Here is a 22,058-nt window from a genome sequence, read left to right as displayed (position 1 = left end):
ATGTCATCTGCGTGGGATCAGACCCAGGTCATCTGGGGCCCGTGCTGGAGCTCTGCCTGCCTGGCTGCCCCGTGTAGTGGGCTGGTGCTGAGCAGAGTGTGTTGGCTGGGGTACCCCTTCCTGATGGTGTTTGCCCATGCCCATCAACAAACTCAAAGCAGAAAAGGAATCAATGGCCAAAGGGTCCAGGAAATTTGGTCCCAAAGCTCAGACTTTATTGGTGTGAACCTTTCATGTTCCCTCCTGGATATCCCTGTGTTACTCCTCTGTAATGCTGTTTTTAGCTCACCATCACCTTCCTCAGGGTGTGAAGAAGAGCTGGTCCGTGGGCACAGCAAGGGCGGTGGCCAAGGCTATGAGAGCTGTGGATCAGCAGCACATGCACAGGAGCTTCTGCATCCTCCCCTCTCCCACCTGGGGAGGATCATGGTTATCATGATTTATGCTTGGGGTCTTCAGTTGAATAAGCAGGTAGCAGGATTGCAGCTGGAAGCTCGCAAGGATTTAATTTTTGAAGTTGAAGGAAAGCACTTTTGGGATTTGAACTTGGTTCTGGAGCACAAGGCTGTTTGGAAACCAGGAGGTGCTGTTGCAGGGTAGTGACTCACTGGATCATCTTTTAAATCTGCTTTGCTTTTAAATGTTCTCTCTCTTCTGTCTGTGCTTTAATGAGAAATCAGAAAAACTTGTAGTTTGCTGGAAATGACAAGCTTCAGGCATTGAGAGGAAAGCTCTCAAAGCTCCATGCCTCCATAAGCTTGTTTGGGGCATACACACATCTGCTGTAACTTGTCTGTCCCCTGGTGCAAGCGCTGCAGATGTTGCACAGCTCTCTTCTGCCTGTTATCACAGTCTTCCCTGTGCAAATTAAAAAAAAAAAAAAAAAAAAAAAAGAAAATTTGGCATGCGAGTTTGGAGTTGGGTATTCAGGGAAATCACCTGCATTGGCCATGCTTGTCAGCTCCTGAACCACTCCTTCCCCTGGGGTCAGATGGGACTGGACTTTGAGATTGGTTGCTAAAATCTCAGCATATTTTAGCCAAGCTCTTCTACAGTACAAAAGTCGGCAGGATTGGTCTCCCCGCTCTCCTAGGAGTAGCGTGGTGCATAAACTACTGCTGGTGAAGCTGAAGGCAGCACTGTCTCAGGGTTGGTGTATGGCAGATGTGTGTCTCAAGCCATGGTGGCCCTCAGGTGATGTGTGCCAAGCGCCAGCAGGATGTTGCTGGCTATGCCCCCTGGGTCTGACTCTTCCTTGTAGTCAGGAGGAGGAATAGACCCAGAAGTCCAGATTTCCCTCTTCCTTTGTTTTGCAGCATGCACTTGTCACCAGCTTGTGGCTGATGCACACCTAGGGGAACAGCTTGCCCTGTGCAGTTGGCTATACCTCAGGTAGGGACCTGCAGTAGTTGAGCAGTCCTGTGTTCGCTCTTCTCCTGAACTAGATGAAGCACCTCCATGCTCCCAGGGTCAGAGCCTGCTTTGAGCATCAGGAAAGTTTCAATCTTGCCCAAGGTTATATGGGTAAAACATGGCAAGGTGGAGGTTCAGGGTTTGGTCTCCTCCAAGCTTTGCTCATCAGATCCAGCCTTTGAGTGCTGGTAGATAGCAACGACAATTCTGGTGCTATCGAAACCTGCCTTGAAGGCACTTAAAGGTTTTGTCACTTGTATAAAAAATGGCTCAACCTCACTGCCAGATCTGCACTGAGCTTCTGTCTGCAAACCAATTTGCAGTGGTTGCTACTTGGACCTATGTCTGATGGTCTCCCAGATAAATCTGGAGTGACTTTGCTGATCCCTGTCTATTTGAGAGTGAGTGCCCAAGGAGAAAAGCTTGTCTCTACGTTTGCAGTGCTGCTGGCTGCCATGATGCTCTGGGCTCTGTATGGTGTGACAGGAGCTCCACTTGCTGCAAACAGTGAGATCTCATGAAAGCTTGGATGGATTTGTTTAGTGCTGAGTGGCTTGGAAGACCTCCAGCTAGCTGGAGATCTGTGCTGGGGTTCATTTACTAGGGTTTGCGTAACAAAAGAAGCAGATGCTGGGGGTTGCAGATGTGGCTCTGCCAAGGGTGAGAGCAGCAAGAAAATGGGCCTTAAAATGCTCTGCGGGGTGGAGAGGATGTGCTTAGGGTATGTGCTGCCATGCCCTCTTCCTAGATTAAGGTCACCCAGGTGGTGAGGTCTGCAATAGAGAGAACCAGTGGAAACCCCTCTCCTGGTACGAGACCATGCTCTGGAGGTTGGAAAAGCTTGAGATGGCTAACAGCTCATAACAAATGGCAAATAGTGGGGTACCTCCTTGTAACCCACTGGCCCACACCCAGCCCAGTGTCAGCCTGGGGCAGGAGATGCTATTTTCCACGTGTGTGTTTTTGAGAACGTGTGGTCCACACGTGTCCTTGTTCTGTTTCATCTCCTGCCAAATCTCCACTGAACACCCAGTCTGGGCTGCTGCCCAAGCGTAAGGGAGAGCAGGATAGTGTCCTGCAGGGGCTGTGACCCAACCGACACATGGCAAGCCTGTCTCCTTTGCAGGCGTCACTCTGCACCTTGCAAGCATAGCTGGAGACCTAGAGGTATGCCTACAAGGTTGTTGGGCATTTTGGCTTGGTGGAGAGAAGTGGTTAAGGCTGCAGGTAGGAGCTGCCCAGGTGGGACCTGCTTCAGGGGCTGTTCTTCATGCTGGTGTACCAGAGGTGGCAGGTCACAGGCTGTGAAGAGTAGTCAGCGTTGCAGCTGACATTTATATATGTGGATTTATTTTCAGACTGTGCCCATGTCATGGTTGCAATGTATTTAGGATGAACCTGGGGAAGGTCTTGCATGATGCAGTCTTTCCCCTGGGCATGCAGGGCTCTCCAGACAGCCATGATGGGATCTTCTGCTTGGTCTGCGCTGAGCTCATCTGTGCAAGGTCCAAGTGGTCCTGGCTGCCACCTTTCAGTCACGATGACAGCCTCTTAGCTCCACAGCAAAGCCTAGACCTGCCATTTGCAGGCAAGCATTTGAGCACCAGCAGGTGCCAGTGCAGAGATGGAATCCATGAGGATGTGCTGGGTGGCATGGTCCTGCCACCATGGGAGCTGGAGTCTCGGTGGGTCTCCATTCACCTGCCCATGGACGAGTGCAGGATGAATCCTCCCAGGTCTGTGCTTCCCACCAGCAGTCTCAGACATTCGCGGTCCCTGCACTGGTGCAGTTAGGAAGGTTAGATCCAAGATCCCCATCTGCCATCTGTGCCAGGGACTGCTCATGGTCCTGGGAAACCCACTCTGGCTGAACCTGCTCGAGTAGAGGGTTGGCCTAGGAGATGTCGCCAGGTCCCTTTCCACTTCTGCTGCTGTATAACTCTGCAGTGCTCTGCTGTGGGGCAGCTGGCAGCAGGTTTCACTGGGTAATCTCATTGCAGTCAGCATTAAATTAGTTTTTTTTTATTCATCTCCTTGTTGTTTGCTGTTACTATGGGCCAGAGCTGCAGGGGTTTGGACCTGAAGTAACTGATGCAGTGAAAGGAGTCAAGCTTAAATCCCTCCCTGGGCAAGATCCTGCAGGACCGTGTGGGAGCATTTGCAGCAGCAGCAGGTTCAGGGCTGCCAGCACTCCCCTGGGCATTTGTCGTGCTCCTCGGAAAAAAGCTGGGTGACTTTTTCTAATAGGTTTATAATCTGTGGTTTTGGCATTTGCCTGTTTTACTTGGATGGCATGAGCCTGCTCTGCTTGGCACGATGTCTTTGTTAAACAGCTGAGGCAAAGGTTGGTGCTGATTTGACAGGATTTGGGATTGGGTCCAAGAGGAAAACGGTTGTGCATGGCTTGGTGTTGCTGGAAGAGCTGGGAGCTCCTGGTTTCTTGATGCCAGGCATCTCTGGAGTCTGTTCAAAGACAAATGCTTGCCATGGGTGAAGTCTGTCATCTCCCACCAGTGTAACTCAGTCTATGGGAACAGAACTGACTCCAGGTTTTTTTACCAATAACTTTTTTTTTTTTCAGTGGCAAAACTATGTCAGAGGCAAGGGACATGTTAGCCTCCATGGCTGCATTGCTGTGTTTTTCTTCATGAATGTGATGAGCAAAAAGTGAAGAGATTAGATTGCTTTGATCCTCTGTCTTTCTGTCTGTCTGTCTGTCTTTCTCATGCTTGAGGTCTTTCCTCCACATTGCAGGGCTAAGAAACCTCCTTGCAGAGGCAAGAAAGCCAACCCAAAGGGATGCTCTTGGGGATGTGCAGGACACATCCTGATTCATTAATGCTGAAAATGTTACTGATCCTGGCTGACATCTCCCTGGCTTCCCTTTGAATGAAAGCCTTCCAGTCTTTGGGGATCACACCAGCAGCAGGAAGCCTCCTCCAGTGCTCTGGCTGGTGTAGGGGTTCAGGACAGAGCTGGATTTCCCCCTCCTGTCTTAAACATTACACACTGATAGCCTCTATCCCAGCACTTTGAAAATATAAATGATCACCAAATTGCTTCAGCAAATGCCTAGAATTTGTCTAGTGACTGCAGTTCAGTTTTGTCATGGTCTTTTTAATCTTGCATTAATTCCCATTAATTCTCAAAGATGCACAGCAGGAGACTGAAAAAGCTGGGCACAAACAGCAAATGTGCATTGTCCCTGTATCTATAGTTATTTCTTTTATTGTGGGTATATTATAGCTTGTATACACGTCAGACCTGTTTCTTTTAATCCCATTAACTTCGTGGTCCCAGCTGCTTCATGTGGAAGTGAGTCTCAACACATAATGGTCCATTACAATGAGTATCTTAAACAGGGGGTGAATTAGCCAGCTTTTAATATGGCTTGCCACCTGCTTTTTCCTGCCTTGCAGCAGACAGGGATCTCCTCTTCTTCCTGACATCAGTTATTTTCAGTGCATCTTAGCCATCAGCCCCTTGGAGACGTGACTTCATCAGGCTGAGGGACCCGGGGCTCTCAGTGGGATTCCAGGGGGTGGCATCTCCCCATCACGTAGCCTGCTCTGCTGGGGTGGAGAACCCTGGCTGTTGGTCTTCCCCACTCCTGGTAACACCGGCTCCAGCTTGACCTTGCCGCAAGCTCTGCTCCAGAGTTGCAGCATGTCCCAGAGATGCCTTCTGCATTGTCTTCGCCCAGCTGTGTCAGGGAGCCAGCAGGAGGGGAAGGAGGGCTCCAAGCCACCACCCCATGTCATCGGGAGATGGAACCAGCGTTGCCTGTCATGGGGTGATCATCCTGCAAGTTGTTTCTGGTGAGTGTGGATTTATGTGCTGGTGAAATTCCCCAGAGACTAATAACTTGTCTCAAGCAAATGGGGGACATTTCAGGAGTGATCCCTACCTCCCATGAGGTTACCCGTGTTGCAGATGGGGTGGGGTTTTTTTCTGCACTTTGGTTAAAAGGATTTCTTTTTTTTTCCTTTCCAAATAAAAAAGTGACTGGGAATAGCCTCTGTACCCCTGGTGGTTACATGGGCCTGGAGTCCTCTATGTGGATGTGCTCAGGCATCTCTTGGGATTGCTCCCAACCCCTGCGGTTCTTGGCAGTTTGAGTGAGGATGAGTTCAGTGACCTGTTTGGAGGGGGAGAGCAACAGGGACACTTTGCTCCCGACTTGTTGGTTGAGGAGGATACCCAGTCATGAAGAGGGTCACCACCTGAAAATGGGTACAGGAGGTCTCTGGATCATCTAGACCACTGAGGAATGGCTGTGGCTTCTGAGAGCAGCCTCAGCCCTGCCCATCTGCTGGATGCTTACTCCACCACTGGCCATCCCCAGCAGGGCGGCTGTCTCTTGAAGCAGAGAAGCCCTCTGCAAGAACAAGACTGGGCCACAGGTGTTGAAGTGATGGGGAGCTCATGTCACACATTCCTGGATTATTTTGGTGGGAGAGCACCATGCGTTTTGCCTCATGCACTGGCCTCAGCATCTCCTTGGCCTCTGGCTGTGGATGGTGAGGACTGGGCTGGATGTGAACACTAGCTGCTCTATACCACCAATACTTAAAAGCACCAGTTACAATCCATGCCCTGCAGTTAGGACCTTGCAACCCCTGTGCAGTGATGCCTGGTGGCAAAGCAGTTGGCAGACACCATCTCTTTGGGTTTCCTATCCTCTCTCTGTGCTCCAGGCCTTCTCCCCAAGCCAGGTCGTCATAGTGTGTCCCATGGGAGATAGATTCTGCAGGATTTTCTAGCTCAGCTGTGCAGAAATGGACCACTGTGTTTGAGAGTAGAGGAAGTGAGCATCTCTGATGGGAGATTAAAAGCCCCTTGCTAAGATTGGTGGGAGAGTTGGAAGAAACAATTTTGCTGGAAAGCACAAAATGAGCAAATAGGTGTTTCATGTTGGATGCTGTAAGCCCACAGCAGCTCTCCCCAGCTCGTTGCAGCTCTCTGTGCACATGCTGCCAGTGGACACTGGCAGAGAGCTGGAGACCATGTGTTCTTGGGACATGCATCCTCTCAAAACACTCTCTGCCCTTTTGGAGCTTTTTTTTGGAAGAACTTGGTTTCTTTTTGAATTTCCCTGCCAGCTTGCGTCATTTCAATGCTTTAGAGAGGAGTCAGCCCTTCAAAAGAATTTAAATTTTAAAAAAGAATCAATGTTTCATTTTGAAACTATTCTGCTCCATCATGTGCAAATTGAAGCCATACCCGTGGTCCAGATGGGCTTTGGATGTTTTTCCTTGGGGATCGCTTGGCAATCGTGTGAGGAGGCTTTTTGCTTGGTGACTGCCTCAAACCTGCCTTTCGAAACTCCTGGGGACATGCCTTTCCTTGACTGATGAGTAAATTGAGCACAGTGACTGCTTTCTTGGCGTTGAACCTCATCTTTCCCTACCTTTCCCAGAGGTCTTGCATCCCCTGGCCCAGCTGATCTACCTCTTGCTTATTTGGGAAGTATATATGCAGAGCATTGTCTCCTGCAGAAATGGGAATGTGAGCTTACGCAGGGGGCAATGCAGATTTGTGGCATGGGCTAAACTGACCCACAGGGGAGCTGTCAGGGAGGGGAAGGCATGTCCTGTGGGAGTTGCCCACAAGCTGGGCTTTCCTCCAGCGAGTGAGGGCACAGGATGGAAAGGGCAGAAGATGCAACTGCTGCCTGAGCTCTCCAAGGAGCACTCAAGGTTTGGGGGAGGCTGAAGTAGCCCAGTTCTATCAGCGATAGAGATCAAGGCTAGTTCTGCTTAATGGGCTCAGAGCATCCTCTCCACTTTCATTTAAACCTGTGTGACTGCAACAGTGTGACTCCTCTGTGTCACCTTATGCAAGACCTTCAGCTAATTATCTTTAACCATGCGCCTGGTAGCTGAAAGCCTGCATGGGCGGGTGCTTGCTGTCACTCAGGCTCCCCATGTAAATAGATCTGAGTGATGTTTTGACCTCAGGCTGGTTTTTAATACACAAATGTAGATCTGTCAGGGAAAATGCTTTTGCATATTGATGGTTTGATGAAAAGCAAAATGTCTCACATCAGCAGTTTCAGATGAAACTTTTTTTAGGTTTGGAATTATTTTGGCTTTGAACTTGGTGCTACTGGGGAAAAAAAAATAACAAACCTTTAAAACCTTTCAGTGGTGAGGTGAGAGCTTCTACCATGGAGAAAATTAAATATGTGGTCAGACTTGGGATGGTTTGGGGTTTTTTCCTCATTTCCTACCACCCCCTGAAATTCAGAAGACCTTTTCCCTTTGGATCCAGCCAAGGTCATGCAGCACCATCAGAAAGCCAAGGCTCAGATGGGGCAGGCAGTGATGCTCTGCTGGGATGCGGCTGTGCACAAGGCGTGAGAGTTCTGTCCAACCTCAGGGTGCTGCAGGAGCTTGTGGCAGTGACAGAGGTGGGGTGGTTCCTACACGGGGGCTGCTTTGAGGTTTTCCTGTGGGTTTTTGGTCAAGTTGGCACAAAAACATGCCTTGAAAATTGTCCTTTTGTTGGAAGCTGAGTTTGGACTGAGGTTTTTCAAGGATAATTCCCCAGCAGATGAAGTACCATGCTGGGGATGTCCCTGGGAGCTGCCGTCCTCATTCCTGTTCCCTGAACAACCGGTTTTCTGTGTGACCCGCAATGCTTGAGGTCCTGCGACCAGGGCAGGAGGTTTCACGTTGGCTGCACCCATGGGCGTTGCCTTGAAGGCACCAGCGAGGAAGCATGAGGCAGCACATGAATCAGCTTAGGGAGGTCATGGAAGCAAGTCCTGGGAGCAGAGAGCTGCTCAGGTGTCTCACTGGGAGTGCTGTGGCCACCAGCCCTCTGATCTGCTTCTAAGCAGCCAAAGGCAGAAGGGAGAAAAAATATGAGTGCTTTGATGGCATCTCAGATGGTTTGGGAAGGTTTGCCACTGTCTTTCATCAGCCCTGAAGGGCAGGAAAGCAGATATTGTGGCACTGGGGCAGCTTGAAGCCAACTCCAGCTCTACCAGGCTGTAACCTGAAGACTTCTTCCTGTGTTGGGTGGTGTTTCCTGGCCTGGGCAGCCCAAAAATGCTCACTTCCCCTCTATCCTTTGCATCTCTGCCTCAGATCTTGGCAGAAGCGAGGTTTCCCAGAAATGGGACCAAGCAGGGGAAATAATCTCTTGGAGGAAGCATTGGGCAAGTTGGGGATGGCTCTGTAAAGGGTCTCTGCTCCAGCTACCATTGGTCTCATCTTCCTCTGAGGCGGGTCCCCGTGCATTGGGTAGCATGGTGCAGCCATGCACGAGCAGCACTGGGGTGGGGAGGAGGAGGAAGAGGCTCCTGGCTTGCCCCTTCCATGCTGATTTCTTGCCCTCTTGCTCGCAGCCACAGCTACAGACGTTGGTGACTGCGTGCTGGATCAGCCCAGAGCCCCAGGAGGGAACAGACCCACAGGTCGACAGAGAGCTGTTTCCTGAGGGGGAACTGCTGCTCCAGGTATCGTGCCATAGCTCGGTCATTTGGGGTCTTCCCTTGGTTCCCGTTACCTGCTGGTCATGATGGCTGGTCCCTGTCTGCTGAACTGTACAGCAGCTATGGAGCATGCAGTCCCACGTGTGGAGCAAGAGGAGACCCTGCCTTGCCAGGACCTGCTTCACTGTGATTGCTGCAGGCACTGAGCACCTTGGGACAGGGACCAGTGACACTGCCTGGCTGGGATGGGTCCCCGTCCCCACTGTTCCCTCCCACCCCCCACCGCAGTTTGCTGCCCCTTTGGTTACTCTGCAGCGGCTCTGTAGGGGCTGTACCATAAACTGCATCCATGAACAGAGCAGGGCTCCGGGTGGTGGGTTGTGCCCTTCTTGCAAAGGCATTGGGTGCTGTCTGCGCCTGTAGCTGCAGGCGTTAGCTGTCACTGAACCCAAACCTGGCATTTTTCCTTGGGACCCGCTGCAGCTCATGGACCCAACGTGCACGAGCTCATCCATCCCAAGAGGTGCAGGGGTATCGTACAGCAGTGTAGGGACTGATCCCTGATTAGTCTCTGAGGTGGTGGGTTCCTTGTGTTCTAGTAAATGCCAAGAGGAGAATGGTGATAACTGCAGGATAAAACATCCACCAGGAACTGTTTGCCCTACCTGGCGCATTGCATGAGCTCTCTAGGATGAGTTCACAGTCTGCCTGGGATGGAAAAAGCCCAGGTTCAGTTTGTAGGTTGTGGGGGGGAAAGAAAGGAAGATGGATCTTGGAAGACAGTGGTGGACAAAATTAGTGGGCGGTGGGAGCTTTGCTTTGTAGAAAGGCCAGTGTGTGTCTAATGAAATAGCTCTCAATGAACTTCAGAGAACAAGGAGCTGGTGAATCAGCTGGCCAGAATGCTGTTTGTTTGGGCTGCAATTTATAAATGTAAGCTGGAAGGAAATGGGATAAAAAGGTCACATGGAAAGCCTGGTTTCTGAATAAACATCTGGGCATGTCAACTGAAAACATGCTGCTCCGTGGGGCTGCAGGGCAAGTCTGTGCAAGACCTTTAATATTTCTGTGGCTGTGTTCCTGACATCACATGTCTGTGCTTTCTGGGTCTTCAGTCCTTTTCTCCCTTCTTCCACCTCTCCGAACACTAGCAGACGGATGCTTGGCTCTTCTTAAAGTCTGACTTTGGTGCCTTCAACCCTGCTCCTGCACAGGCTTACATGAATGCCCACTGTTATGGACAGGCAGGCGGGTGTGAGCAGAGCCCCAGCAGGAGTCCCCATGGGGGATTTTGCTGAGATGGTGACTCCTGGGAGCCCAGCATGACTTTTGGTGATGAAGCTTGGACCGCATGAAGTCTCCCATGTGGGCTTCACTCCCTGGAGCGGTCTCAGCTGTCTGCAAGTGTGATAGTCACGGAGGAACAGCTGGAATAACACGATAGCCAGGAGGGAGACCAGGGTTGCCCCAGTCCCACAATGGAGTTGCTCCCAAGCGCTCCCCAGGGGTTTGAGCTGGGCCATATGATGGCAATTTGTTGAGCCACCAGAGCATTGGCAGCCTTGGGTGACTGAAGGCATCTGGAGAGCTTGTGAGGTGTTAGTGTGACAGAAATCCCCCAGCTGAGCTGCCTGATGGTTTTGGTTGGGTTTTTTTTCCCCCCAAAGAGCATTTTAATCAGATACTGTAATTTGCAGAAAACTGACTCAGGGCCCCTTGGGGGCTGCAGTGCACGAAGGAAAGGGACCGGTCCTGCTGCAAGCTGGATCTGTATGGTATCAAGCAACATGCTCAATCCAGCAGCCTCTCAAATAATCCAAGCGACTAAAAAAAGCCATCCCATGCGAGCCTAAGTGTCGCTGTAAATGGGCAAATGCATGAGCTGTGTCAGCAGATTGCTCCTACCTCCTCTTTGCATGGGGGGAGAGGTTGAGTGGAGCCGAAGGAGCAGCATGGGTAACTGGACCCTTCTCTCCAGCCTGGCTCAAGCAAACGGCATGTCCCCATGGTCCCCCCCAGGGGCAGTTCAGCATGGCCAAGTTGGGCAGCGAGGGCAGAGTCTGTATTTGTGGTAGGTCCTGGCCTGATGCTTATGAGACCTGCTGAGACTTCTGCCCACCTCTTGATTAAACCCAGACTTCCACTTAGGGTTTTCTTTTCCCAATTTCTCTCCTTTTATTCACCAATAAATTAAATCTATTACAGACATGAGCAGGGGGCAAGAATTACTATCTAGTGCAGTACCTTCCTTTTGGAGGAAATCAGCCTGAAATGGTCACCAGATATCTCTGGACCTTCATCTTGCCTCTTTTTCTGGGTATTCACTTGATGTGTAAGCTCCCCTCCCTCTGGCCCAGCCATGATCTCTCATAGTTTTGGAATAGTTTCTCTAATTTGATGTGGGTTTGGTTGTCTTCAAGCAAGGAGCTACCAGTTGGGTGTGTATTTAACTGCAGGCCATGCATATGTAATTGCAGAGTGCAAGGTGAGAAATTAAGTTGGCAGATGGTATGAGCACAAAGTTTTGGGTTTTTTTTTTAATACAGATTAGGGGTTTTTTTGTGTTTAAAGCCTTATCTTCTATCATCTAGAACATAGGCAAGAGGAGAGTAACTTTCCCAGCATGGTGTCTCATAGTGGCAGTTCAATGCCAGGATGTATTTGAGGGCCTTCAAAAGCAATGGGGCATCTTGAGATGTTTGTCAGGAACAAGATTAAAATCAGATGGGAAGGGATTGTGGTCCTGTGTAATGAGAGACAGATGAGAACAGGATGCTTTCACCTCCTCAAAGATGTGTCAAATTGTCTGCACGCTTATAAAGACCAGGGGGTGCCACATCAGGTGTCACAGATGCGATGTCAGGGCCTTCACAAATCTGGGATCTGAGTTTCCAGATTTTTCCGCCTCTTTTGCTTTCAAGGTGAGTGTTGGTTTTAGCTGCATTTACCATCTTTGAATGATAGCAGTGACTAGATTTCGTCTTACTTCATGTACTTTGTGATGAATTGTTCACGTACGCTTGGATCTGAGAGCAGGAGTCCGAGGGACAGCGATGTCCTCGGGTGCTAAGGATTAAAAGGCAGGTTTTGTGGGGTGATTGGAGAACATGTGGGGAGAAGGCATACAGAAATGCAGAAATAAGCTTGTGTAACCCCCTAACTGTAAAATTCAGGGTGAGGAGCAGGGCCCAAAGTATCTTTGGAGGTCATCCTTAAAATGAAAGAGAGGATAAATATGTCTGGTCAGCGACTGCAGTTTGGTTACCATCTCTGAAGGCTTTCATTATGCTTGAACTGAAGCTAAGCTCCTCCAGGAGTTACCAGGCTCCTGCACGGCTCAGGGCAGTCCTTCCTCCCAGCTGCCTGTTGGTCCTTGTTGTTGAAGTTGTAGGCAAGTTCCTCAGAGAAAATCAGGTCTGCCAGCAGAAGAGCCCCAGAGAGTATAGCTATACCCAGCTGGTACAGCTGGAGAGGAGGTAACTAACTAGGTCCTCCATGAAACCGCTCCTTAGCTGGTCCTTCCTGATGCAGGAGCTGCCCTGTGGTGAGAAGACTTCAACAATGGGTCTAGAAAAAATGGTCAGTCCACCTTTGATCATTGCTTATGCTAACACTCGGGGGCGGGGGGGAACCCCCAAAAAAACCAACTAAGCAGGATTAAAAGTCTTATGTGGTCGCAAGGTGCTTTCCTTTTTTTGTGTGTTCCTTGTTGACGAAGAAGGTCCCTTCCTGTCCCTGAATGCTGAAGAAACACCTGGAGAAGTTCATCTTTCAGCAGCTGGATTGGAACTACGGAGAGTAACTCTGGGCTCAACTTATGTTTTCAGGCACTCAGTGGATTTGTCATCGCTGTGACTGGAGACGGCTACATCTTCTACATCTCCCCTACTGTGCAGGACTACCTGGGCTTTCATCATGTGGGTACTGTTTTTTCCTGGCTGTAAACAGACGGATGCAGCCCAGGCCTGGGAAGGAGGTGCTGATAGCCAATGCCAGGGCTTTCCTCTTCCCTCCCAGACCCTTTGGGTTGTTTTTGGTGTATGTTTTCAAATGAGTCATGTTCTTTGGGGGCTGTGAAAGCCAGCAAGCGCATTTGTGACTTTAGTAGGAACAGATGCAAGCTGAGCAATGTCAGTCTCTGTATTCTCTTGTCTTTGCGTGCAAGAGGGGCGTGAGACTTTTCTTGTATCATGCTGCTGGGCACATATGCTTTCACTTAGAGGGCTGAAGGTATCATGCTGGTAAGTAGTGTCAGTGCCCTGAAGTACCGTGGTTTACACGGGATGCCGAGAAAAAGCAGGTCTCTCCCCATATCCACCCTGTTACCTCCAATTCCGCTGACGTCCAGCTCCTTTGGCCAAAGGAGTGGGTCAACAGGAGTGCTATGAGGCTGCCCAACCCATTTCGTTGCGTGGGTTCCCGGTGCACCTGCAGAGACTGGTGTGTTTTCTTTGTTTGCACCCTTTCCCAGCTCACTGTAGAAGGATCCTCATGGGCTGACGCACCAAGTCAAAACACCTGTCAGAGGCAGGAAGTAGAATCATAGAATCATTGATTCTAAGTGGTCTTCTCAAAGTACCTGTATGTCTGGTTAAGCAGGAGGCTCTGCTCTGGCATGTTTCTGAGGGTAGGGACATGGCAGTCCATGGCCTGAGCCTCCCTGTGGGCTTGGCAGGGCCACGCTGCCCATGGCAGCATGCAGGACCAGGATGGGAGAGTCCGGTCCAAGGCATGGCCCTGGAAGAAGGGGGCTCTGGGAGGCAGGAGGTGTGAGGACTTGCCAGTGTTTCTGCTGTGTGGCCAACTTTACAGCCCAGCATCAGTATGTCTGTCTTGCCTGCTGGCCCACTGAAGGAAGATGGTTTGCACTGGGTTACAGCTTCCCACAGGTTTGGAGTAAAAAAAAAAAAAACCTACAAAAAACTTCTTTTAAAACAGCAAATCCCCCTGCATAAGTCTGGGGGAAAAAAAAAAAGTTTGGTTTCGTCAAAATGTTTTGATCAGCCTGAAATTATTTTTTACATTGAGCCTGTGGAAGAAACAAAACTGCTTATTTGCAAAGGGCTAGGGATGGCAATGCAAGAGAGATCTTGTGTGCTGTTGCAGACTGGCAGTTTGTACCCCACAAACAAATTCCCCTCTGACAACCCACAGCCTTTCTGGCTCTTTGTCTGAATTTGGTCCCAAGAAGATACTAGAAGTTAAGACATGCCAGGCAAATGCCGCTGCTGCAGCGTTCACCCCACAGATGGGGAGCAAAGCTTCCCAAAGAGCAGGGGCTCCCATGGCAGGGGAGGGAGCTGGAGTTTCAGCATTTCCCATGAGTTGCGGTTAAGGATCAGGAGCCAGTGTGAAACATCCTTGGAAGGGCTGGGTGACACCAGAAGAACATCAGCCTTGCTGGTGTGGGGAATGAGGTGGAAAGCTCTGCTTAGCTATTGCCAGGGGACACTGGGGAAATGGGTGGTGTTGACAGTACTGAGCAGCCAGGGTTACTGAGACACAGCCATTGCTATTGCTTATGGAAACCTCTGAGCTGTTCCCATGGTTTCCCCAGGCAGACCCACTCTCTGCTCCCTTTTCCTCCTTCCTGAGCCACCCTCCCTAAAAAAGCAGCCGGTTCCTGGTCCTTGATCTCCATGTGGTGCACAAAGCTGGTTGTGTTTTCCTGCTTCTTTATGCTCAATCACTCCACTTTTAGTACCCACGAAGGAAAGCCTCCTGCTGTGTCCTCCTTCAGACACCTCTGCCAGGCTGGGCAGGAGTTGACACTCTTCTTCCCTTGTGTGGTTCCAGTCAGATCTCGTCTACCAGAGCGTGTACGAGCTGATCCATGCAGACAACAGAGCTGCCTTCCACCGCCAGCTGCATGGGGCCCTGGCGTCCGGCAGCAGCCCGCACGCTGCCAATAGTGAGTGCAGGGGCAGTCCCCAGCGGCGATCCCTGGGGACCAGCCAACCACCTCTGCATGGCCACCCCGTGCTGGAAAACCCTCCTGCTGGCATTTATAGCCACCAAGCACAGCCCTGTGCTGAGGAGCATCCCATAGCCTCCCCCTGGGAATCGCAGTCATCCCAGGGGTTGGCACGGCCCCCTGTCACCAAAAGCAGGCAACAGCAATGATGTGCTGTCTTTAGCTGTGCTGGAGGGATGGGGTCATTTCTTCCCAAGCCTTTTTGCTTTTCAGCGTTTGAAATCCTACTTATTTCAGTGGGGGCGGCTTGTTGTCTTGCTCCTGTCTGGGAGGCAAGCTGAGCTTGCAGGGACCAGAAACTATCATGAACTAGTAATTTCCCATGGCAAGGTCTTACCCATCTTGTGAAGCTCATGGGTTCACCTGAGCAGCAAAGTCTCCACCAGGAGCAGGTCTGCAAGGCCATGAGTTCAAGGTGTGCAGCTTGGAAAACTTCATTTTCCTTTTGGTTTCCCAGCCCTTCCCGCTGACCAGCTGCTGCTGGCTGGATGCAGCACCGCATCCAGCACCCAGCACCTCCGCCCTGAGAAGCCCTCCTTTGTGGAGAGGAGCTTCACCTGCCGCTTCCGCTGCTTGCTCAATAACTCCTCAGGATTTCTGGTAATGCAGCCCTGCACCAGGACACCCCTCTGTATCCAGAGTGTTCCCTAGGGGCCACTTGTCCCATAGGGGTGGGAGCGCAGCCAGTTCCCATCACCCTGTTTGTTTCACACCCACATTTTCTAATCCCCTCTAAGGCCTTGAATTTCTGTGGGCGCTTGAAATTCCTTCTCGGGCAGCAGAAGAGGGCGTTGGACAGGTCCCCACTTGCTCTCTTCGCCATTGCAACTCCCCTCCAGCTGCTCTCCATCCTGGAGCTTTGGACCAAGATGCTGATCTTCCAGACAAAGCACAAGCTGGACTTCACTCCCATGGCCTGTGATTCCTGGTAGGGCATCTCCTGCCTTCCCTGTGGCAAAATCCATGGCTGCATGTGCTGGACAGAAAGCCAGAGCCCATGGGGAACAGGACACTTCTGACCCAAATCCTGTGGCAAGTTGTCTGATGCTTTTGTCTATCCACTGCTGGGCATTTCTGCAGCCCCCCAGTAACATGGGGAGCAGATTAACTGGGTGCCGGCACTTTTTGGCTGCCGTGTTTTAGCCCAGCAAACCCAGCGTGGGGTTTTGTGGAAGAGGGGATGCAGCTCAGCCCAGGATGGAGAGTTGCACCACCCAAAGTGGGAGGCTCTGGCTAGCTGCCTGGGTGCTGCGCAGGGAATCACGTCTGGCTGGTGGGGTGCAACGGGGGGATCCATCCCTGGTGTCACTGGGTTTTTGCACTGTTTCCAGGGGGAAGGTTGTCTTGGAGTACATGGAAACAGAGCTGTGCAGGAGGGGGTCTGGGTACCAGTTTGTGCACGCGGCTGACATGATATACTGTGCAGAGAACCACATGAGAAGTGAGTGCTGGGGGGGTCATCGGTGCAGGTGCGTTCGTGGAGTCCCTGGCACCGGTGCAGCTCTGGCCATGCCAGTACTGTTGCTCCTTGGTGGGCCAAATGTCCTGGGTCTGGAGCAGCTGTGATAAAGGCTCTGCCCTCCTGGGTGATACCTGCTCAGGAAGCTGGCAGGGGAACAGCACAGCATGCGGCATCGTGTGCTGGCTGTGTCCTGCCTCTTCTGCCCCCATATCAAGGGCGCAAGATGATGCTCAACATCGTGGTATCTTGCCCGTGCCATTTATGTCCCCCCACGGAGTGACCGTGTTGGTGCTACCTCTCTTCTCTCCCTGCCCCAGTGTTGAAGACAGGGGAGAGCGGGCTGACAGTTTTCCGGCTGCTGACCAAGAGCGGCTGGGTGTGGGTGCAAGCCGATGCCTGGCTGGTGTACAAAGGGGGCAAGCCCGACTGCATCATTGCCCGGCAGCGAGCCATGTCGTGAGTATCTCTGGGTCTCCGTCTGTGTTCACCTGCTCTCAGCATGGGTGGCCGTGGGGCTGATCAGGGCATGGGGAGGAAAGGGTGATTGGGTTGCATGGTTGGCACTTTGCAGCTCATACCCTCCTGTAGCAGGTGGGCATGAGCAAAACAGCTCTGAGAAGGTGGTTGCAGATGCACTCGCTCCTGCCTGGGGTGAGCCCTGGACACACAGCCCTTCCCTGAGCCATGCAGACCTCCCCATGGGCTCCCCAGAGCCCCAGTCCTCCACCAGCAGCATTGTAGCCAGCCCAATCCAGCACCCTTTTCTTTAGAAAAGCCGGGGCAGGGCTGTGAGCTCCCATCTCACTGTTGGGAGGGTGGTTTTGCCTGGCCCGGAGAAGGTGCTCACACTGTTTTCATCTCTCTTTCCCTCCACCCTGAAGGAATGAAGAAGGGGAGGAACATCTGCAGAAGAGAAACCTGCAGCTGCCTTTTAGCTTTGCCACAGGGGAAGCAGTCTTGTACAAGAATGTCCTTCCTGAGTTCCTGGACTCCTTCCAGGTTAAGGAGGAGTTGCAGACACAAGCACACTCCTACTCAAAGCAGTGCTTGGTAGACCCCAGCTCTCTTCTTGGGACCACGATGAAGCAGGATGCATCCATATACATCTCCCATGCTGATAACATGCCTCAGTTCTCCTTGCCAGATCTCATCACTGAGCCCGATGGACCGAGCCATAATGAGGAAGTTGGTGATGCCAAGGAGGACAGTGACTCCCTCCTGGTTGTTATCGAAACCCTCTTTGAGAAGAGCAAGGTGGATGGAAACATCTGCCAGACCATCCAGAGCCTCAACGTGGACAGTGCAGAGCTGCAGCGGTGGGAGGAGGCTCTACTCAGCTTGGGTGCAGAGGAGGAGCCGCCAGCTCAGGAGGTTAGCGAGAGCCTAGGCACCAAGATGACCTCCTATGTGGAGCAGATGCTCCTCAGGGAGGACACTGGGAAGAGTATGGACTTCCTGCACTGCAGTGCATCACCCTGCAATGAGGAAAACAGTGCTGCGGCTCATTTCCAGCACTGCTGGGCAACTAATTCAGCGTTTCAAGCCCCACCACAGCCCCAGGCACCTGGTGCACAAGGACAAGATGCTGTGGTCTCTCTAGTCTCTGTTACATCCAAGGTCAGCTCTGCTTAACCAGAACAGCAGGTCCTATTTAACTCAGCCAGGCTGGTGGGGAAGACTGTTCTGGATGTCCCGGGCTCCAGCAGCAAGCCCTCTGTAGCACTTCAGCTGGCAAACCTGGGACAAGTTCTTCAAACAGAAGTTACCACCTCTGCTAGATAACACTATTCCTGATGATCAGAGCCAGCCTGGGTGCAAGCTGGTGGGCTCAAGCTGCCCACCTCCATTGCACTCAAACACACTAGTGACTTAGTGGCACAATGTCCCGGTCCAGGCAAACCCAGCCAATGCTTTGGGTCAGAGTGTTTCTCCTGGAGGTTGCCCATTGAAGACTTGGATGGCCACAGCTCCAAAACAGCTGGAAGCATCAGGAACACACATGGCGTCACAAACTCTGCTGGCTGGCAGCCCTGAGAGCCCCCCAGGGGCTGGGCTGTGGTTGCTGTCCTCCCAATCCACTCCTTGCCCTGCATGGGGCTTGCATGAGTCCTTGTTCTCTGGGGCTGGGGACCTCCAAGATGAGGAGGCAGCTCTCCCTGCACGAGCGTCAGCACCCTTAGGAGTCAGCCAGCTGCCAGGGGATGGTGGCTTCCCCAAACAGCCCCTGGTACTCCCCCCGGAGCCCAGCTTTTCTTGGGAAGGGGAGCAGGACAAGTGGTTCATGCAGCGCCAGCCGTGGCTCCTGCAGGCTGGGGCAGCTCTTGAGATGTGGTGGGGCAGGTCCGATGCAATATAGCAGCCCCCTGTTGGGGTCCAACACGGGTCCCAGCACTCACCAGGTGGACCATGTGTTGCTGCCTGAGTGCCAGTACAGAAATAACCTTTTTGGACATGAAAGCACCTTTCTTAGGAATGCCTCTAAAATATCCCTTCCTCAGTAGCTGGGTGCTTTGCCTTGCCCCAGTGAGAGCCACCCTGGAGCATCATGTTCCTCACTGGGCTCAGTTTTCAGGTGCTCAGCAGCTCTCCCTGTGAAGGTGGGTGCAGGAGCACCCTCCTCCTCTGAGCGGGGCCCTGGCTTCCCATCAGCATACTTTGCAGGCAGGCAGCCTCTCTGTGCCTGCGAGGTCCAGCTCAAGGTGAGGTGTGAGGGCTGCAGGACCTGAGGAGTGTACCAGCTCGCATGGATGGAGCGAGGGGTGGTGCCATGGGGATACAGGCACAGCATTGGTTGTGGGCAGCCTGTTTTGAAGCCTCACTGTGAACTAGGAGCCACATTTTGAAAAGCCACCAGCAATTACGAGCACTTCTGGCTGTGCACACCTGCAAGTGGTGCCCCATGCTTCCTAGTCGCTCAGGATTTTGTCTTCCAGTGCCTGAAACGAGATGCCCTAGCAGAGCTTTCAGGCAGCCTAGGATGAAGTGGTTTGTGTTTTTTCCATGAAAAGTCTTTCAGGGAGATACAGCCCTGCCAGCAGGGAGGTTTGTCAGACTCTTGGGGTCAAGGAAAGGACCCCCTGCTTGCCAGTCCATGCGTTCCTGGCAACCTCTTGCAGACACATCTGCTGGCCTTACAGGCACCGCAACACTGAATTGCTGTTTCTTGATGCAGCGTGGTCTCCTCATTGCCTGTGTGCGTGGACCACACTTGTCATGTTGCTGTTCAGTCCCCTGCATCGTCTCAGCCTGCCTGAGCCCCTCTGCTCTGCTCCTTGCTCCCTCCCTCCTGTGCTCTCCATCTCCTCTCCTCCTCCCGAGCCCCTGGTGACCCAGTTCCTTTAGAAAAGGGGATGTTACCAAGCACTTTGAGAAGCTCAGCAGTGTTTGAAGGGTCTCTGTGGGAGGTGGAGTTGGTGAGAGCAGAGGCAGCTTGGGATTTTGGGCTCCTCAGCAGCCTTCCTGGGGAGTTTGGGAGAAGCAGGTATTAGGCTGTGTCCTTTCCTTACAGTAGGGTGGGGAAGGTCCAGCCAAGCTCCCCTTGGGTTTGTCACTGGCTTGTCCTTGCCTTCCTCTCCTGTGCTCACCAGTGCCATCAGATGGAGGAATGATGGGGTTTATTCCTGCAGTTGCTCAGGATGGTGTGGTTTTGCCAAAGCAGTGAAAAAGAAAGGCAGTAAGGGGTGCAGCGACTGCCGTCTGCCTCTCCACTTCGGACAAACTTTGTGCCCTTCAAACTGTTGTCCTGGAGACCAGCACAACCACTTTGTTGAATTCCCTTTCTTTTGTATTTTTTAACCTAAGATGTGAATTATTGTTTTTCCCACCACAGGGCAAATTCTCCCAGATCTGTCAGGGAAAACCTACAGAAAAAGCAATGATGGGGCAGGGGCGGGGTTTGGTTAAAGACCAGATGTGGCAAGCCAGGTTGGTCAGAGAGGTGAGAGATGTTGGGGACCTCCACATCTTCCCCCCTTGTACCCGTTACCCTGAGCATCACATCTGCCTCTCACAGCAGTATTAAGCATGTACTGTTTGCCAAGTCAGGTAATTATTGCAGCACTTGCCCAGCAGTAAGTCTGTACATGTCCTGGTGTGGGGTGGCCTCATCTCCCTGGGTCTCTTCCTTCATGCCCTGCTTTGCCTTGCTGTGCCAGGGCTCCCGGGGCTGATCGCAGGGCATGATGGGGCTCAGGAAGGGTTGAGCTCCTGGCTACAGGCTGGGAGCAGAGCCATGCTGGAAATGTGCCAGACTCCTCCAAAGTGGCCTGGAGGAGCACCTAGGATGGGGCAAGGAGCTGACTGGCCATGATATAGAGCCTTACAAATCAGCAGACCCAAAAAGCAGCAGGATGGACTCCACTCACCAGCCTTTGTTGTCCTGGCACCTGTAAGGTGATGTGAAACAGTGCATGGCCCCAGCTGGGGGGTGCCAAGACCTCCCGGTCCTGCAAGAGGTGCGCCTTGGGGAGCGGGGACCCCGCCAGGCTCTGCTGGTTGGGGCTGAGACAGACCCCTGGTGCTCTGTTACTTGTGTCTTATCTCTTTATAGGTTGTGTACGAGCATATAATGTCTATTTTTGTGGCAGTGTCTTGTTTTACGCTTTGTGATTTCTTTGTATTGCTCTTGGCAGACGGATGTTGCTGAGGAGAAAAAGATGTCCTGAAACTCACCCCCTGTATTTGGTTAGGTATTAAAAGGCAATTTGCTTTGTATAGCGGTGATGGTTTGTTTTGACCTGAAACAGTGTCTCTCCATTTGCCTCGACTGAGCAAGTATTTGAAAAAGCCTCCTCTCAGCTTAGCCCCGAGTCTGATTTCTCTGGGCTTTGGCTGAAGGAGGAGGACAGTCCTGGCTCACCCCCTCCTCCTGCACCCAGGGAGACATGGGGCAGGGATCACGGATGGCGAAGGGCTGTGCTTTGCCTTGTACAGGGTAATTTTGGGGAGGAATGCAGCCATGTGGACACCCTCTGATGTTACAGGCAGTGAAAACACAGGTGGTTGCCCTGTGTGCTTGTGCTCTGACCTTGCTCCGTGCCTGTCCCTGTTGCTGCATGTGACTCAGTGGAGCATTTTGGAAGGACAGAGCTGGGGGGACCACGGCTGGGGCATGCACACATCCCCTGCCTCCGGGTGTGTGTGCAGCTGTGTGTGCCCAGCCCAGGGTGGGTGTGTGACACACTTGTTCTCACTGTCCCCAGCCACCACAGGCATACACAGCAGCAGGGGTGTGACAGTGTCCCCCTGTTGCACCCCCTAACTGCCCTGTGCAATGGTGGGGCTCACAGGTATGGTTACACTTGACACTGACATGCATGCACAGCTTCCTGGGTGTCACTGCCATGCATGCTTATGCACAGACACAGACTCACTCTCATGCACACGGACACACACCCTGATGCAGACATACACCCTTGCAGTGGCATGCACGCTGACATGCACTCAGTCACACTGACAGTCATCCTGGCATGCCAACATGACTGCAGTGACACAAGTGCTCACACCCCTCACCGATGTGGGTGGTGGGGGTCACTGCCCCATTTCCTCTCCTCATCACCCCATTCCCCCTCACCTCCCAATCCCCCTTCAGCCCCCCGCATCCCTGCTCACCCCGCCCACCTGTCATTGCCCCTACAACCCCACTTCCCTCCCACCCATCGTTGCCCCCACAACCTCAGCTCACTCCCATCCACCAATCGTTCCTCCCATATCCTCGCATCCAGCTGTCATTCCCCCCACATCCCCTGCTCACCCCCATCCAGCCATCA

The 22,058-nt window shown here is 52.2% G+C and overlaps 1 pseudogene across 1 annotated transcript in view; it reads left to right on the top strand.

Moving 5' to 3' along the window:
* The window catches only part of LOC143162136 (uncharacterized), a 29,793-nt pseudogene extending 8,790 nt beyond the window's left edge, over positions 1-21,003 (top strand). Inside the window, exons 3-10 of the transcript XR_012995645.1 lie at positions 8,768-8,878; positions 12,682-12,771; positions 14,651-14,765; positions 15,286-15,428; positions 15,566-15,756; positions 16,160-16,269; positions 16,608-16,746; positions 17,172-21,003. The product of XR_012995645.1 is annotated as an uncharacterized LOC143162136 (transcript). The remainder of the gene's footprint in view (positions 1-8,767; positions 8,879-12,681; positions 12,772-14,650; positions 14,766-15,285; positions 15,429-15,565; positions 15,757-16,159; positions 16,270-16,607; positions 16,747-17,171) is intronic.
* The last annotated feature ends 1,055 nt before the right edge of the window (positions 21,004-22,058 follow it).

Source organism: Aptenodytes patagonicus, chromosome 6 (assembly GCF_965638725.1).
Source record: "Aptenodytes patagonicus chromosome 6, bAptPat1.pri.cur, whole genome shotgun sequence".
Taxonomy (NCBI): Eukaryota; Metazoa; Chordata; class Aves; order Sphenisciformes; family Spheniscidae; genus Aptenodytes; species Aptenodytes patagonicus.
This window is presented reverse-complemented; position numbering and strand designations above follow the sequence as displayed.